At 36.6% G+C, this 13118-nt stretch overlaps 1 protein-coding gene across 2 annotated transcripts in view; it reads left to right on the top strand.

Moving 5' to 3' along the window:
- MICU1 (mitochondrial calcium uptake 1) overlaps window positions 1-13118 on the top strand; it is a 280725-nt gene that overhangs the window by 31421 nt on the left and 236186 nt on the right. The gene's annotated exons all lie outside the window — the stretch shown is intronic.

Raw genomic sequence — 13118 nt, 5'->3', positions numbered from 1 at the left:
AGATTTTGTGTGGAGATGTGTTTTCAGTTCTCTTGGGTATATACCCAGGAGTGAAATTGTTGGGTCATGTGTTTAGCTATTTGAGGAACTACCAAAATGTTTTCCATAGCAGCTGCACCATTTTATATTCCTGCCAACAATGTCCTATGGTTTCTTTTCTCCATATGCTTGCAAACGCTTTTTATTGTCCATCTTTTAGATTATAGCAAACTAGTGGGTATAAAATGGTATCCACTGTGGTTTTGATTTACATTTCCCTAATGTCGAGTGAGGGTGAGCATCTTTTCATTTGCTTATTTGCCATTTGTTTATCTTCTTTGGAGAAATGTCTGTTCATATCTGTTTGTCAACTTTTTAACTGGGTTTTTTGTTTTTGTCCTGTTCAGTTGTAAGACTTATTTATATATTCTGGATGTGAGTCCCTTATCAGATATATACTTTGTAAAAATTTTCTCTTATCTTATGAGTTGTCTTTTAACTTTCTTAATGGTATCTCTTTTTTTCTTTCTTTTCTTCTATTTTTAATGGTATCTTTTGAAGCAGAAAATTATTAAATTTTGATGAGGTCCAATTTATCTGTTTTTCTTTTTGCCACGTGTGCTTTTGATGTCATATGTAAGAAAACACTGCATGATCAAAGATCATGAAAATTTACTTCTGTCTTTCCTTCTCAGAGTTTTATAGTTTTAGCTCTTACATTAAGTATATGATCTATTTTGAGTTAATTTTTGAATATGGTGTGAGGAAGAATGTCCAGGTTCATTCTTTTGCATGTGGATATCCAGCTGTCCCAGCACCATTTATTGAAAAGACCCTTTTTCCGCATTGAATTGTCTTGGTACCCTTGTCAAAAATAAACTGATTATAAAAGTTTAAGGGTTTATTTCTAAACTTTCAACTCTAATCCACTAATCAATATATATCCATCCTAGAGGTGAACTTTTTAGAAAATGGATCTGAGACAACTGAGAAGCCATTTGGAAAAAGATAAAATTAGACTCAGACCTCAGACACATAAGAATATATAAGAATAAAATCCAAATGGATCACAGATCTAAACATTACAATTGAAACCATAACAATAGGGAAGTCTTCTTTAACCTCAGTGAAGGCAAAGATTTCATAACTTCAACTCAAAATCTGGAGGCAATAAAAGAAAAGATTGATGAGTTTGACTACGTAAAAATTTTTTTGAAAATTGCATGCCAAAACTTTCACATACAAAGTCAAAAGGCAGCTAACAAACTGGGAGAAAATATGTAATATCTATATCACAACGGGCTAAATTCATAATATATAAAGAAATCTCAGAAATTTGTGAACAAAGGACCAAACATCTGAGAGAAAAATAAGAAAAGGACATAAATCAACCATTCACAAAATAAAGATACAAATTGGCCCTTAAGCATAAGAAAAATGTTCAAACACATTGCTAATAACTACAGAAATGCCAATTAAAACAACACTTAGATGCCATTTCTCACCTGTGAGATTGACAACATTAAAAAGTATGTTGAATGAAATAAAAAGTTGGTACTTAGAAAAAAATTCAATAAAATTGACAAACCTTTAGGTAGACTGACAAAGAAAAAAAAAGATGCAAATAACTAATATCCAAAATGAAAGTGTGGACATTACTAATGAGTATAAAAGGACTATAGCAGAATAATAAAACAACAGTACACAACTCCTAGAAATACACAACTTACATAAACCAACTCATGAAGAAATAGATCTCAACAGACCTATAACGAGATTGAATCAGTAATCCCAACTTTCCAACAAAGAAAAGTACAGGACCTGAAAGCTTCATCAGTGAAAGATCCCAAACATTCAAAGAAGAACTAACACCAATCCTTTTCAAATTCTTCCAAAAAACTGAAGAGGAAACACTTCTTAACTCATTCTATGAGACTAGCATTAGTCTAACACCAAAACCAGATAAAGACATCACAAGAAAAGAAAACTATGGACCAATTTCTCTTATGAATATAGATGCAGAACTCCTCAACTAAATCCTAGCAAATCAAATCTAACAGCCTATTAAAAGAATAATACACCGTGACCAAGTGAGATTCTTCCCAGGAATGCAAGAGTCTTGTCAACAAAAGGAAATCAATGTAATATACCACTTAATAGAATGAAGGGGGGGGAAATCATATGATCATCTTAATTGATGCAGATAGGCAGTTGACAGAATCCGACACCTTTTCATGATTAAAAAACACTTTGGAAAATAGGAATAGATGGTAAATGTCTCAATGTGACAGAGGGCATTTATGAAAAACCCACAGCTAGCATTATACTCAATGGTGAAAGACTGATAGCCTTCCCCACTGAGGTCAGGAATGAGATAAGGATGTCACTTTCACCTCTGCTATTCAACATTGTACTACAACTCATAGCCAGAGCAGTTAGGCAAGAAAGGGAAACAAAAGGCATCCCAATTGGAAAAGAAGGAATAAAACTATCCCTATTCACAGATGACATGATCCTTTATATAAAAAAAACAAAGAATCCACAAGAAAACTGATAGAGCTAACAAATGAATTCAGCAAAGTTGTAGGCAGGAAGATCAACATAGAAAAATCAGTGGTGTTTTTATACACCAGCAAAGAACATTCATTCCAAAATGGAAATTAAAAAAACAAATCCATTTATAATGGCATGTAAAAGAATAAAATACTTAGGAATAAATGTAAACAAGGACGTGAAAGGCTTGTACACTGAAAACTCCTAAACACTGCTGAAAGAAATTAAGGAAGACCTAAATAAATGGCAAGACATCCCATGTCCATGGATTGGAAGACTTAATATTGTTAAGAGGTCAGTGCTACCCAAAGCAATCTACAGATTCAATGCAATAACTATTAAAATCCCAGCAGCCTTTTTTGCAGAAATTAAAAAGCTGATTTTCAAATTCATATAATCACAAGGAGCCCTGAGTAGCCAAATCAAAATCAATATTACAGAAGAACAAAATTGGAGGTTTCACACTTCCTGATTTCAGAACTTACTACAAACTCACAGTAATCAAAACAGTGTGGTACTGGCATAAAGACAGACTTACAGACCCATGGATTAGACTTGAGGGTTGAAAAATAAACCCTTGCATCCATGGCAACTGCTTTTTGGCGAGATAACATTAATTGGAGAAAAAAGTCTCTTCAACAAATGGTGCTGGGAAAACTCAATCTCCATTTGCCAGAAAAAGGAGGACTCTTACCTCACATTTTATACAAAAATCAAATTAATATGGATCACAGGCCTAAATATAAGAGCCAGAACTGTCAAACTCCTAGAAGAAAACTAAGGGAAGCAGCTTCAGGACCTTGGGTTAGGCAATGGTTTCTTAGACTTTATACCCAAAGCACAAGCAACAAAGGAATAGAATAAATAAATGGGACCTCATCAAAATTAACAGCTGTGTACCTCAAAGGACTTTACCATGAAAATAAAATGACAGCCTACACAGTGGGAGAAAATATTTGCAAACCATATATCCGATGAAGGTTTAATATTCAGAATATATAAAGAAATCCTTCAACTTAACAACAAAAAGACAACCCAATTAAAAAATGGGCAAAAGACTTGAATAGATATCTCTCCAAAGGAGATATACAAATGTCCAGAAATCACATGAAAAGATGCTCATCATCAGTGGTCAAGAGAGTGGGCCCACTCATGTGTGTGGAAAGGGCATTTGGAGGGTCTGGCTATTTGCCCCAGTGCTTACACGGGGCAGTCCTTCCACCCCATTGTTCAGGAAGAGTACTGCTATCCCATTTCTCAGAAACAATGGGGCCTGAACCCTGGGGTTCACAGAGAGCCTGGCTGCCACCCCAAGGTCAGAGAGGTTGGAGCCTGTGTCCTGGCATTTGTGGAGAGCCTGGCTCCATCCTGATGCTCAGAGAGGATGGAGTCTGTGCCAGTTTGAACGTATTATGTCCCCCAGAAAAAGCCATATTCTTTGATGCAATCTTGTGGGGCAGACATTTTAGTGCTGATTAGATTGGAATTCTTTTGAGTGTTTCCATGGAGATGTGCCCCACCCAAGTGTAGGTGATAACTCTGATGAGATAATTTCCATGGAGGTGTGGCCCCACCCATTCAGCATGGGCCTTGATTACTGGAGCAATATATAAGCTGAGACAGCAGGAGCAAGTTGACACAACAAGAGGGACACTTTGAAGAAAGCACAGGAAGTAGATGAGAGACAGTTTGAAGACGGCCGTTGAAAGCAGACTCTTGCTCTGGAGAAGGTGGGAGAGGACAAATACCCCAAGTGCAACTAAGAGTGACATTTTTGAGGAACTGCAGCCTAGAGAGGAACGTCCTGGGAGAAAGCCGTTTTGAAACCAGAACTTTGGAGCAGATGCCAGCCAAGTGCCTTCCCAGCTAACAGAGGTTTTCCAGACACCATTCGCCATCCTCCAGTGAGGGTACCTGATATTGCTGTGTGTTACCTTGGACACTTTATGGGCTTAAGACTGTAACTGTGTAACCAAATAAACCCCCTTTTATAAAAGCCAATCCATCTCTAGTGTTTTGCATTCCGGCAGCATTAGCAAACTAGAACAGAGTCTTCACCCCAGTGTTTAGAGAGAGAATGGCTATTGTGCAAGCACTTGGAAGGGGTGGGGCTGCCACTCCTTTATACCCAGAGGACAAAACATTGATCCATAGATGATGATCAGACCTTGAAAGTTTGCCCTGCTGGTTTGCAGAATGATTTGGGACCCATGACCCCTGTTTTCCTTCCAATTTCTCCCTTTTGGAATGTATCTTATGCCTGTCCCTCCATTGTGTATTGGAAGCAGATAAATTGCTTTCTGCATTTCACAGGTTCACGGACAAAGGGGAATTGTGCTCCAAGACAGACCATACCCATAAATGATTTTGTTGAGACTTTGTACTTAGCATTGTTTGGAAATTAATTAAGGCTTTGGGGATGTTATGATGGAATGAATGTATCTTGCATGTAGAAAGAATATGTCTTTTTGGGGTCCAGAGGGTGGAATGTTGTGGCTTGGAGCTATGTACCCCAGAAAAACATGTTCTTAAACTTGACCTATTCCTGTGGGTGTGATCTCTTGTAAATAGTTATTTCTTTTGATGAGGTTACTTCAGATAAGATGTGGCCTAAGGTGGGTCTTTTTTTTTTTCCCTTGTCAGGCCTCTATTTACATTTGGTTTATTGAGTTGCACATGTACAGTGAGTGTGTCAGCCAGACAATGAGCACACAGACCAATTGGAAGTTCAGCAGATAAAAACACAACTGTCTAGGATGGGTCTTAATCCTACATGTGATGGCCTTAGAAGTAAGATCACAGAGAGGAAAAAAAAGCCACAGAGAGAGCAGCCAGAAGCTGAAAGTGGAACCCAGGAGAGGCCACTATGTACATTGCCATGTAATAGAAAAGCCAAGACCAAGAGCCACTGGCAGCCAGCCCCAGAACACCAGTCTTCAGAAAAAAAGCTTTTCCTTGACGGCACCTTGATTTGGACTTCTCTTAGCCTTAAAACTGTGAGCCAATAAATTCCGATTGTTTAAGCCAACTCATTGCATGGTTATTTGCTTTAGCAACAAGGAAACTAAAACTGTGTCATGTTACGTGTCTAACACAAGCATCTATAAACAGTCATAAAACCAAGTCAGAAATTTTACTATTTTTATTTCCAGTCCAATAGTCTATTATATAGTGTTCATATTTTTAATTATTTAGAATTGTTCAACTAATTTCTCTTTAAATCAACAAATATTTGAATGTGGTTTGTGCCAATAGTGTTGCATTTTGCTTTGTGCCCTTATCCAGAACTCATGTTTCCAGCTTTCATGCAGATATATAAGCCCAGTTTAGTGAGCTCTATAGGTATATAAATTCTGAATATGAAATCTGTTATGAAATTATATTAATTTAACACTTGTAACCTTCACAAGGAGTAACTTGACAGACTAATATGAAGCTCCCTACATGTGGCTCTCAGAAGTCCAGAAATCTTCAATACAGCCATAGCAGATTCTCATTTTTTGCCATCATTTATTCATCTAGGTTCATGGCAATTATTGTTTTCATAGATTACACATGTTTTGAAGTTATGAAGTTATTGTATGTAACACACACCCTTTGTATAGATGAAGCATTGCAAGTATCAGTGAAATAAATCTGTTTACTGCATAGCATATATTTGATAAGTTGTCCTAGGTTGTAGCTTTAGTAAAATAGATTAAGAAAAAGTACATTTATCTATGTTGTGAAACACTGAGGTAATTATGTTACTATACATAAGTTCAGTTGGGCATACTGTAAATTTTAGTATGGAATTTGGTGTCTTGTTTCCCATGATAATTCATATTCAGAGTTTCCTTTCTTCCTCTTTTCGAAAAAGTTAATAGGATTGTAGAATGATGTGTAATCTTGTTTTCCATTAGTGTGTGAAGATGAAACACTTAAGGGATATTTTTGAGGTTAAAGAGAACTTTATTGCTGTTCCGGCTTGCTAAAGCTGCCATTATGCAAAATACCAGAAATGGATTGGCTTTTATGAAGGGGATTTATTAGGTTACAAGTTTACAGTTCTAAGGCCATAAAAATTTCCAGACTAATGCATCAACAAGAGAATGCCTTCACTGAAGGAAGGCCGATGGCATCCAAAACACCTCTGTCAGCTGGGAATGCCTGTGGCTGGCATCTACTGTTCCTTTGCTCCCAGGTTCTGGTTTCAAAAATGGTGTTCTCCAAAATGTTCTTGGGCTTCAGTCTCTCTTAGCTTCTCTCAGCTCTCTGCTTGGTTCTCTTGGGGTGTTTCTCCTTAAGCATCTAGGAGTCCTCTCGTAGCTTCTTCGGGGCAAACTCTGGGCTTCTGAGCTTAGCATTTCCAAATGTCCTTCTGTCTGCATCTCCCAGCATCTCAGAGCATCTGTGTCAGCTCTTAGCTTTTCTCCAAAATGTCACTCTCAGCTTCTCTTGGGCAAACTCTGGGCTTAATTTCTTACTAGCATCTCCAGACGTCCTTCTGTCTGTACCTCCAAGCATCTCCAAGTGTCAGCATCTGTGTTGGCTCTTGAGCTCTCTTCAGTACTCCAGTGAACTAATCAAGACCCACCCTGAATGCGCAGGGTCCACACCTCCATGGAAATAATTTAATCAAAGGTCTTACCCACAGTTGGGTGAGTCACATCTCCATGGAAACACTCAATCAGAAGGTTCCATCCTAATCAAAATACTAATAAGTCTGCCCCCACAAGATTGTATTAAAGAATATGGTTTTTGTGGGGAACGTAATAGATTCAAACCAGCACAATTGCTGTTTAGATTAAATCATTATGTTTTCAGTAACATAATGGATAATCTATTCAAGTTTTTTGAAAGTGTTATCAGCCATTAGAAAGCAAAACCTTGGATGAAAAAATCTTCACAGCTCTGGTGGAGCTCAGTTAGAATTGGAAAAGTATAGAAATAGTTCAAGTTGAGAAAGTTTTGGGGTTTTTTAGTGGTTTAGATGGGTAAAATAGTGGGAATTATGTCTTACACAAATATATTATGTTTATATCTAAAACAACTCTACATCAAAAGAATGCCCCCCTTTTTTTACAAGGAAGAAAAGAAGGAAACAGTAGGGCTGGAAATATGACTAGAAGAAAAGAAAATAAATAACAGCTTAATAGTCCAACAGCCCTCAGAACAGCAATGATAAACACTTAAAAATAGACAAAAATTAACAAACTCATTTATTAAAGGGAATGTACAAATTAAACTAGATATCATTTTTTACCCATCAGATATAAATGAAAAAGATATATGGTATCAAGTATAGGGAAAATAGTATTCTCAGCCACAGCTGGTGGGAGTATAAATTGAAATATCCGTACTGAAGGGCAATTTGGCAATATCTGTCCAAGTTAAAATTGCTCACAATTCTTTTAACCTAGCAATTCCACTTCTGGATTTCTATCCCACAGATATACTTGAATAAAAATGTATGAAAATAAAATACATAGGCAAAAACTTTCTCTCTAACCATGTTTGTAATGGCAAAGAATGAAACAGTCTAACTATATTAGAGAACCGTTAAATAGTGGAACAGTCACCAAATGAAATACTCTGTAGCAGTTAAGAAAAGAAGAAGTAAACCTGTATATCTTTTTGTTCTGGTTTGCTAAATAGCCATTATGCAAAACACCAGAAATGGATTGGCTTTTATAAAGGGGATTTATTAGGTTACGAAATTTGCAGTTCTTAGGCCATAAAAGTGTCCAAACTAAGGCATCAACAAGAGGATACTTTCACTGAGGAAAGGCTGATGGCGTCTGGAACACCTGTCAGCTGGGAAGGCATGTGGCTGGTGTCTGCTGGTCCTTTGCTCCTCGGGTTCTGGTTTCAAAATGGCATTCTCCAAAATGTCTCTGGGCTTCTGTCTCTCTCAGCTTCTCTCTTGCAGCTCCTGTGCATCTGTGTTTCTTCTCCCAGGGCGTTTTCCTCTAAGCGTCTGGGGGTTCTCTCTTAGCTTCTCCAGGGCAAACTCTGGGCTTCATCTCTTAGCTTAGCATCTCCAAATGTCTTTCTGTCTGCATCGCCAAGTGTCTCCAAGTGTCTGGGTCTGTGTCAGCCCCTGAGCTCTCTTAAAGACTCCAGGAAACTAATCAAGATCCACCTTGAATGGGCAGGGTCACACCTGCATTGAAATAATCTAATCGAGAGGCCTCACCCACAGTTGGGTGGGTCACATCTCCATGGAAACAACCTAATTGAAAGATCCCACCCATACTAAGTTTGGCCCCAGAGATTGCATTAAAGAACATAGTCTTTCCTGGAGTATATAACATTTTCAAACCAACTCACTCTTCGTGTAATGATTTCAAGTTGTATTATTAAATGCTTTAAAAATTGCAAATTTGTATGGTATAATCTCATTATATAAAACAAATCATAATGTAAAGCACCCCAATAGCTGTATCCATATATACCTATATAAATTCAATATTATTATATGTAAATATATAGAAAATTTTCAGGAACGATGCATACCAAACTGCTTGTTGAGGATACTTTTAGGGAGGGAAGTAGATTTTCACATGTCTGAAGAAGATGTGTTCTCTTTATAAACTTCTGAACAACATTTTTAACAATTAAAATATATTCTTATATATTATACAATTATAACAAAAATGCAAAAAAATATGAATAGTCTTGTTTTTTCCTCACAAAAATCTGTATCACACTTAGCAAATCAATATCCTCATCATTTTTGCATCTTTAGATCTTTCATTTATTGCCTTCTCCTAACCTGAATGCACCAAGGAAGAAGAAAGAAAGATACCATTTTTAATAGTTACATGATATTAAATGTGTAGTTTCCCAGGTACAATGCCTTTGGCCACATGGACCTTTAGAAAACTATCACAATTCCAGGGGTAGAAGTTTGAATGAAACAGCAAGGCAGAAGGGGCAGGATGTTACCATGGTCCAAGATCTGGTCCCTCAGCCTTGAAACTCCCCAAACTAGATCTTGTTTTAGTGCCTTGGAATTGATAGGATTCAGAGAAGCTACTTTAGGTTGACTAACTTCATGGGAGATTGATTATAAATCTGGTTTTAATCACATTGCCAGTTTATTAATTTACCAGAGAAATATAGCTGTCATGAGGACTAGATATTCCCATCTTCTGATCCTACAATCTACATAGGAAACAAAATTATAAACATATGATTGCTTAGTGAGCAAGGAAATAGAATAAAGGAGAGTTAAGCATATAATTCAAATACTTAATGGCTTTAGGCTTGAATGGAGACTCAGTCCTTGTTTTCTCAAGCTTTCAGTTTAGGTAAACTAAACGTTTTAGAACTCTCAAGTTTTTAACTGAGTTCTTAAGTTTTATTGATGGCAACATTTGGGTAGATCTTGAAAATATATCTTGGCCACAGAGTTAGCATATTGTGCCGGTTTGAATGTATTGTGTCCCCCAAATGCCATTATCTTTGTGGTCTTGTGGGACAGATGTTTTTGGTGCTGGTTGGATTTGCTTGGAATGTGCCCCACTCAACTGTGGGTGATGATTCTGATGAGATGTTCCCATGGAGGCGTGGCCCCGCCCATTCAGGGTGGGCCTTGATCGGTGGAGCCACATAAATGAGCTGACTCAAAGAGAGGAAACGGAGTGCAGCTGTGAGTGGCGTTTTGAAGAGGAGCAAGCTTGCTAGAGAGGAACGTCCTAGGAGAAAGCCGTTTTGAGGCCGGAGCTTTGGAGCAGATGCCGGCTGCCTTCCTAGCTAACAGCGGTTTTCTGGACGCCGTTGGCCATCCTCCTGTGAAGGTACCCGATTGCTGAGGTGTTACCTTGGGTGCTTTGTGGCCTTAAGACTGTAACTGTGTAGTGAAATAAACCCCCATTTTATAAAAGCCTATCCATCTCTGGTGTTTTGCATTCTGCAGCATTAGCAAACTAGGACACATATGTTGCTTTCAACAATAGTGTTGGGTAACGCTGGTTAGAGTACAACAGAGTTCTATTTAGGCCAGTGCCAGGAATGGAAGAGCCAAGCAATCCTTCTTTAAATGTGCAGTTGTCAGAGGTCAGCGATACGAGAGGGTAAGTCACATTAAAAAAGGCAAACAAATTTCATAAGTCAGGATAAGGATAAGGTCTAGAATTCTCATGGTTTGGTAGGTTGAATCAGGATGTGCTACTAATCAGTATTGAGATATGGTCTCGATTCAAGTGCGGCTTATCTCACCTTGCCATGATAGGGGCTGACTGCTGATACCTTATTGGGGCTGAGCCCACAGGTAGGGTTGGTAAATGACGGTTCTTAGCTGAAGAGACTGCAGCATCAGCCTTGTGGTCCTGCCTTAAATTGCCTTTAAATGAAAAAATTTAAATAAAATCATTCTCAGAGGAACATTAAATTTTATTTGCATCATCCAGATTTTCTTTATAAATTAAAAAGCATATACACACACAAATATATATAACAGGTTTAACTGACATGCACATATTACCTTGTATTCTGCCTTTAGATCTAAATGAAAATGCTTATATGAAATAGTATCTATCTAATTGTTTGCACAGATAAATACATAAGCATAGTTTTTAAAATGAAATAATGTATGGTGAAAGAACTGTCTCATCTCATTCATATCTCACCCTTACTACTGCCACTACTATTAGTTTATGTCCTTCCAGAGTTGCTTTATAAGGACATTAAAATGTGCATTCTTATTTCTCCTCTTTTTATATAAAAAAGGTAGCATTCTATATATATTTTTCCACACTTTGCTTTTTTTAGATAACAGTATGTCTTAGAACTCTTTTCTTATCAATACATAGAGAGTTTTTTCATTCCTTTTTCATAGATACATGGTATTGCATTTTAGGGATTTGTCATGCTTTAACCAGTCTCTTCTTGGACATTGGGACTGTTTTTAATTTTTTTGCTATTATGAACTATGATGCAATGAATAAACTTGTGAGTGTTTGTGTATGTGTGTGTAATTTCACAGATGTTCAACTGTATCACAGGGTACAGTCTCAGAAGTGAAATTGCTGGGTCAATGTATGTACTTTATATGTGTAATTTTGATGGCTACTGCCAAATTGCTCTACCTAAATTTTTACCAATTTACACTTTCATCAGCAATGACATTTCTACAGCATTGCCAACAAGTTTGTTTTTAAAGTGTTGAATTTTTGCCAACTTCATGGGTGAAAAAGGGTATCTCAGTATAATGTTAATTTGCATTCTCCTATTATAAGTGAAATAAGCATCTTTCCATAGTTTTAAGAGTCATTTTTGTCTTTAACTCAGGTTTCTGAAATATTTTAATAGTTTATGATTATCATTTTTAATGTTTACATGATATTTTTATCATATTATAGCATTGTTTGTCTTTTTGTAGTCAGGCATTTGATCTCTTTTTAGAGTGTGGCTTTATATTTTAATATTTTATGATTATCATTTTTAATATTTACATGATATTTTCTCATATTATAGCATTGTGTATCTTTTTGTAGTCAGGCATTTGATCTCCTTTTAGAGTGTGGCTTTATATGTATTTTGCTGAGAACAGTTATTAAATAGCGTTTCCCCCCTTATGTTACTTATTTGGAATCAGGAATTCCAGAATCTACTGTAGTTTCTTCTACTAATTAGCTATGAGTAAATCATGTAACTCATCTGGATTTCAATTCTTTCATCTGTAAAATAAAGATGTTGAATTTAATGATCTCTTGGTTCTGTGACCCTATGAAATCCACCAGAAGCAGTACTTTGAGCTTAATAGTCTTTTTACAATAGATACTGAAATAAAGCAATGGTAAATTGTCACAAGTAAAAAGGAATCATGCTTTAGCTTTTTCTTTTGGATAGATAATGCTTTACCTTAGTAACAGAATTTTCTTTCAGTTGCTTCTCAACATTTCTTGGCTAGAAATACCTCTTCATCTTTTTTCAATTTACATCAAAGTTATTTCTTACAGGCATGTCTCCCCCCACCTCCCACCCCCTTGGTTAGGAGAGAAAAATGCACTGCTTTTGATTTCATTTAACCCATGTAATAAATGTACATGTTAATTTTCATTACTGCCTAACTTCTGCCAATTGGCCTATTCAGTTTTCCAGACTCAGTGGGAAAGCTGATCTCCTTAAATCTGTTTAAATGGCCTTTCATCAAAAATTAGCGCACAACTAGTTCCTTGATTTCTTTACTACAAAGCAAGGGATTAATTATAGTAGATCCTGTTTGCATTGTTATTTTTTTATTCTTCTACTTAGATGACATCTATAAAAGTTACTCTAGAAAAGATGAATGAATAGATACGTCTTTTGATATATGCTTTGGGGACTGAGATTAAAACCAGTAGTGAAATGAGATGTATCCAGTAACATTTGAATTACAACATAAAAGTATAAGTAGAATGTTAGTAAAACGCAGAACTTTCAAAGTTTAAAATCCCCTGGAGTCATAACATATAGAAATGAATTGTCAAAACTAATAAATCTTGTTATATACGATCTTAGTGCCACCACCACCCCCTCAAGTGAAATAGAGGAAGTTTTTCCATGTAGTTTTTCACCACAGATATGAGAACACTAAAGAGAAAAAAAGGAGACCTAAA

The sequence above is a fragment of the Choloepus didactylus genome, chromosome 15 (genome assembly GCF_015220235.1).
Source record: "Choloepus didactylus isolate mChoDid1 chromosome 15, mChoDid1.pri, whole genome shotgun sequence".
In the NCBI taxonomy this organism is placed as follows: Eukaryota; Metazoa; Chordata; class Mammalia; order Pilosa; family Megalonychidae; genus Choloepus; species Choloepus didactylus.
Note: the sequence above shows the minus strand (reverse complement) of the source record. Positions and strands in the feature narration are given on the sequence as shown.